General features: G+C 45.1%; 1 non-coding gene across 1 annotated transcript; it reads left to right on the top strand.

Moving 5' to 3' along the window:
* The first annotated feature begins 2,395 nt into the window (after positions 1–2,395).
* Positions 2,396–2,559, top strand: LOC115873293. Its single transcript, XR_004048339.1, has one exon. It is a non-coding gene; the product is annotated as a U1 spliceosomal RNA (small nuclear RNA).
* The last annotated feature ends 3,391 nt before the right edge of the window (positions 2,560–5,950 follow it).

Here is a 5,950-nt window from a genome sequence, read left to right as displayed (position 1 = left end):
AATTCGTCTCCCCCAAATATATGTTAGACTTAGGACACTGCTTGCAGCTAATGGTAAATGATTGTCAAGTTACCTCCCTGAAGGCAGTCAGCTGCCAGACTGCTGTCTGGTCCCACCATAAGTAGGGCCCACTCCCTGCTGTTAAGGACAAATAGACTACTTCTCCCTAAAGGCTTGTGACCATTAGTCTGGTCCCTATAGGTGGGATTTACACCCTACTGATAATGGTGAACAGGTCAAACCTGCTCAGTGACTTTAGGCTGCCATCCTGAATCTAGGATTCATCCATCTTGTCACATGTGTACTCCTATTATCTCCCCACCCTATTATGTGGATACCCCTAGATCACCCCCCTCCCATTACTGTATTACCTATAGCATAACCCTTTCCTGTGACATAGGTCTTCACCTGTAATTAGGGGCTTGCATGTCCCCAGAGAATATAAAAGCCTTGGTTAGCAATAAACCTCTCTCCACGTGGACCACCAAGCGGGCTGAGGTGAGCATGCTACCACGAAATGTGTCTGACTCCATTATTTCAATCTCTCTCTCATGCTCTCTATGACTTTGCTATACTCTTTACTTATTATCGCTGTGCAATTGTGCCTATGGGACCCGTGATGGGGTGGGAGGGGCTGGTATGCCCTGACAATTCCTGGCCTCCCAGGTCTCCAGAAGGAAGGGCGAGGGCCTGGAGGAGGCCCACCTGCTTTTTCTTGTCTCTGCTCACAATCCATCAAGCCATTGGCAAGGACTAGTCACAAGGTCCCATTTAAATTCAAGGATCCCAAGATGTGATTTCACTGCAGCCCCAAGGGAAGTCGTGGGACTCTCTCTTTCCATCCCACCAATGGTGGAATGAATACAGGGCAGACATGTTCCGTGTTCCCTGAGGCAGATGCTTGGTCATAGCTAGTCTTCCATGGCCCTTCTTACTTCTCCATCCGTTCTCCACACACCAGTCAGAGTAATCTGAAAAACGTCTTCTTGAGCTTCCAGTAGTTTTGCATCGTAGCATAAAGTCCCACATCACTGAGATGGCCGGGCAGGCCTGCATGGGCCACCCCGCCTCTCTTTTTCCTGCAGTCTGGTCTCCGGTATGGCTGGCTGTCTTTCCGTCCCTCACACACATCACGCTCTTCACCACAGGGGCCTCGCACACGTTGTTCCCTCTGCTGGAAACACTGCCTGGTCCGCTCCTCCTTTCTTCAACCTGACGTTGACCTGCCCTTTTTCGTCCCCAGTCAAAAAGCATTTCTCTGTGGTAGGCGGAATCATGCCTGCCTCCCTCCTCCCCCTGTACTCTAATACCTACAACTTGTGAATGTGTTGGGTTACAGGCAAAAACGAAACCAACAGACACTGCCATCGAGTGGATTCTAACTCATATCCCACAAGACAGGGTAGAGCGGCCCTGGGGCTTTCTCATACTGTAATTCTTTTTTTATGAATCATTTTATTGGGGGCTCTTACAGATCTTATAACATGATCCATAAGTCGATTGTATCAAGCATACTTGTACATATGTTGCCATCATCACATTTTCAAAACACGTTCTTTCTACTTGAGCCCCTGGTATCAGCTCCTCTTTTCTCCTCCCTCCCCCACCCTTGTGAATCCTAGATCAAGTATATCTTTTTTTTAAAAAGTATATCTTATTATTATTTTCATATCTTACACTGTCTGCTGTCTCCCTTCACCCACATTTCTGTTATTCGTCATCCCCCCTGGGCGGGGGTGGGGTGTGGGGTGTTATCTATGCATCATTTGATCGGTTTCCCCTTTTTACCCCTTCCCACCCCCTCATGGTGTTGCTACTCCCACTAGTGTTCCTGAGTGGTTTATCTGTCCTGGATTCCATGTGTCGAGAGTTCTTATCTGTACCTGTATACATACTCCTGTCTAACAGGATTGATAAGGTGGAACTGAGGTCATGGTAGTGGGGTGGGGTGGGGGGAGGAAACATTCAAGAACTAGAGGAATGTTGTGTGTTTCTTCGGTGCTATATTGCACCCTGGCCTGGCTGAATCACCCCTCTGAGTGACCCTTCTGTGAGGGGATGTCCAATTGTCTGCAGATGAGCTTTGGGTCTCCACGCCGACCCCTCTTGTTTGCATCCAAGACTACATCTTTACAGGGGTAGAGCGTCTCATCCTTCTTCATCGGAGTGGCTGGTAGTTTTGAACTACTAATAGGGTTAGCAGCTCAAAGCATAACAACTAGAAATTAAAACTGAAGATGGAATTAAGGTTATCAATCAACAGGCTTTAAAATGCAGGAGGGATTTTCTTGGATTAAGTGAGTGCACCCAGTAAAAATCGCCTGCCACCAAGTCGATTGTGACTCATGGCGACCATGAGACAGAGTAGAATTGCCCTTTAAGACTTCCAAGGCTTATGCTTACCTGGCAGGGGAGATACCATGATCACAAAGGTGGTTTTCCCAGGGCGAGGCTTATCCATTGCACTCCGGATGTGTTGACCCCTGCGATTTCCCCATATGTGGGAAACTCAACTGCATGATTTGTGGTAGTGGGGGACTGCGTTCGCGCTCTCCCCTGGAAAAAAAACAAACAAAAAACTTCCAAGGCTCTAAATCTTGATGGAAGCACATTGCCATCTCCTCTTGTGGAGCAGCTAGTGGATTCCGATCACCAATTTTTCAGTGAGGAGCCAAGTGCTCAAACGACTATACCACCATGGTCCGTTTCAGTCCACCCATGAGTCCTGAAAAGTCGGAGGAGAGTCAAGGAAGAGACGTGGCTATGGACAGCGTCGAGGCAAAGTGATTTGTTTGTTTTTGTGGACAAGTTAGTTTTGTCTTTTTTTTTACAGTTTTATTGGCATACAATTCACATCATACGACTCAAGAGTTCAATCATATTAAGAAGAGTTGTACAATCATCACCACAATCAATTTTAGAACAATCTTCTTTCTTGTGCTCATTGTTATTAGCTCCCCATTTCCCCCTGATCTCCTCTGCCACGGCCCCAAGGAACCATAATCCAGCTGTCTCTATAGATTTACCTATCCTGGATCTGATATACAGAAAAACATACAAAAAGAAAACCAACAATTACAAAGTGAAACAGAGAAACACTTCAATCAAAGACAAAGCAAGAAATTAAAATCAAGAACAGATTTAAAGTGGGTCAAGGGGAGATCAAATGATAAGGTGTGAAACTTTAACCTACCTGTATCGGCAGTAATCCACTCTTCAATGCACTCTTCATAATAGCAAAGCTATTCTCGTCCCTGGTCTATGGTCAGAGGTGACTCATCAGAGGCTTAATCCATGTGTACTTCCCTTTCACTTTTTGTTTTTTTAACTGAAGCAAATGGGTCAAAAGGGAGATCAAAAAGAGATTACATTTTAACCTAACTACATCTGCCATAATTGACTTAACAACAGTCTCTGTGATTATAAAGCTTTTCACCTCCCTTGACTAGGGTCTGCGGAGGCTTAATCCATGTGTGGTCCCCGAAAATGACTTTGGGGTTTCCACCATGAGCCATAGCCTTCTGCAAGCCAGGTGTTCACAATTTAAGCTCTGATATCATTTCCTCCTTTGGATTTTATTATTTGCAATCCTTGGATCGCACAGGCTGGTGTGCTTCTTCCATGTGGATTTAGCTGACTCTTCACCTTAGATTTAGGTCAGAGTGATTTGATGCGGCAAAGACTCAACCTGCCATTGCAGGCTTGGAAGATGAAAGGGGCCATAACCCCATAGCCCAAGGAAGGTGGGCAGCTTCTAATCTGTTGCTGTAGAGTTTATCCTGACTCCTGTTGACCCCATGTGTTACAGACAAGTGCTGCATAGAATTTTCAGTGGCTGGGACCTTTCAGAATTAAATTCGACGGCCTTTCATCTGAATGTGCCTCTGGGTGGATATGAACATCCAACTTTTTGGTTAATATCCAAAAGCTTAACCATTTGTAAGACCCAGGGACTCTGGATAAAGTCCCTGGATAAAGGAAGAAAGGAGATTCTTATCCAAAATCTTTAGACAGGAATGTAGCCTTGCTTCCATCTTGATTTGAGCCCAGTCAGACTTCTGACCTCCAAAACTATAAGAAATGTGTATTGTGTCAAGCCAATGTTTGAGATAATTGGTTATAGCAACAAGAGGAAATGAACACACCTTTCCTAACTATCTGACTCCCCCATCTCCCTACCATGTGAATCCCATCCTGCCTCATTTCTCTCACAGCAAGCCCTCTGTTTTCCCCTTGCAACATGGGACCTCAAACAGGGTCATGCGTGGTCTTCCAAGGCCCACTCCTGTCCACCTGACCTTCGTTTCGCTTGGCTTACTGCTCTCGCTCAGGAATGTGGCCGCCCCACCCCAAGTGAGTGAACTTGCCCAACAGTTAAGCAAGAGGGAAGACAAAAAAAGAATCAATCCCTCCATGAAAATGTTTAATCTTCATGCAAGAGCTTCTCATGCTTGAGTAATCCTCTAACAAACAAACACCCTTCTACCCCACATTCCCTTCACCCTCCAGGCATCGCCCCTCTCACCACTGGTCCTGAAGGAGTCATCTGTCCTGGATTCCCCGTGTTTCCAGTTGCTATCTGTACAATGTACATCCTCTGGTCTAGCCAGATTTGCAAGGCAGAATTGGGATCATGATAGTGGGGGGGAGGAAGCATTTAAGAACTAGAGGAAAGTTATATGTTTCATCGTTGCTACCCTGCACCCTGATTGGCTCATCTCCTCCCCACAACCCCTCAGCAAGGGGGTGTTCAGTTGCCTTCTGATGGACTCTTGAGTCTCCACTCTGTACTCACCCACCTTTACAATGACATGATTTCTCATTCCTTGATGCCTGACACCCGATCCCTTCCACAGCTCGTGGTCACACATGCTGGTGTGCTGCTTCCATGTGGGCTTTGTTGCTTCTGAGCTAGTTGGCTGCTTGTTTATCTTCAAGCCTTTAAGACCCCAGACGCTATATTTTTTGATAGCCAGGAACCTCTTTTTTAATTACTTATCCTCTTTGTAATTCTCAGTTTCTTTAAATTATCTTCAGAGGATTGTGTCAGAACTAAGGGAAATTAATGAAATAATTAACAGTGACCAGCATATAATACACATTATGATTGCCATCGTTAGCATCATGATGGTCATCATCATGATCATCATTCCAAGAATCTCTTTCAGGTCATATACAAGAGACCCACAACGTTCAGGTAAAGCTACTCTGACTGACTAACCTAACGTTACATTTTTAATATAACTCATAGGGTCTCCCCACCCCCCCTTAGGTATCTGCTTATTGTCAGCTGCAGAGACCTGGGGAGATTATGTCACTGTACAGTCAAAAACAGAGACCAGGTCGATTAGAACAATTCTAAATTTATTCTTGCAAGTGCTGACAGAAGGAAATAATCGGTTGCTTTCTCTGAACTGTTATAGAGTTCAGTCCCAATCTAGCAAGTTCAATACCTTAAACTATGTTACAAGAAACAGGCTTTACAATAGCTCCAGGCCATAATTAAAAGGTTTTTCACAATGATCAGAGGACCAAAGGGAGCAAAATTCACAGGAAACATTGTACAGATGATCCCCAAGGGATTATCAGACCATCCATTGATATATTCATTCCTCCAGAGGCTGTTCGACTCCACTGCCGAAGGTTTTGGATTCCATTGCTTCTCTAAATGGCCCCACTTCCCCCTTTCTGAATTAAGAAATAATTCTTGAATAATTCACAGGAATTTTTCATTTTAAGGGAGAAGGGCTGTTACAATCTGGATCCTTTTCAACAAACTAACTCTCAACAAACGATGTGATATTTCCAGTATTGGGTTACCGGTAGCGAACTCTTTTACCACCCTCTCTCATGCACAGTACTTTTCATTTGCATTAAGCCATGCAGGACCCATGGTGGTCCAAACCCGCCGAAAGCTCAGAGGGAGGAAGATGAAACTGTCTGCTTCCGT

Source organism: Echinops telfairi, unplaced genomic scaffold, assembly GCF_000313985.2.
Source record: "Echinops telfairi isolate 266 unplaced genomic scaffold, ASM31398v2 ScPeMD7_7467;HRSCAF=8505_1, whole genome shotgun sequence".
Classification (NCBI taxonomy): domain Eukaryota; kingdom Metazoa; phylum Chordata; class Mammalia; order Afrosoricida; family Tenrecidae; genus Echinops; species Echinops telfairi.
Note: the sequence above shows the minus strand (reverse complement) of the source record. Positions and strands in the feature narration are given on the sequence as shown.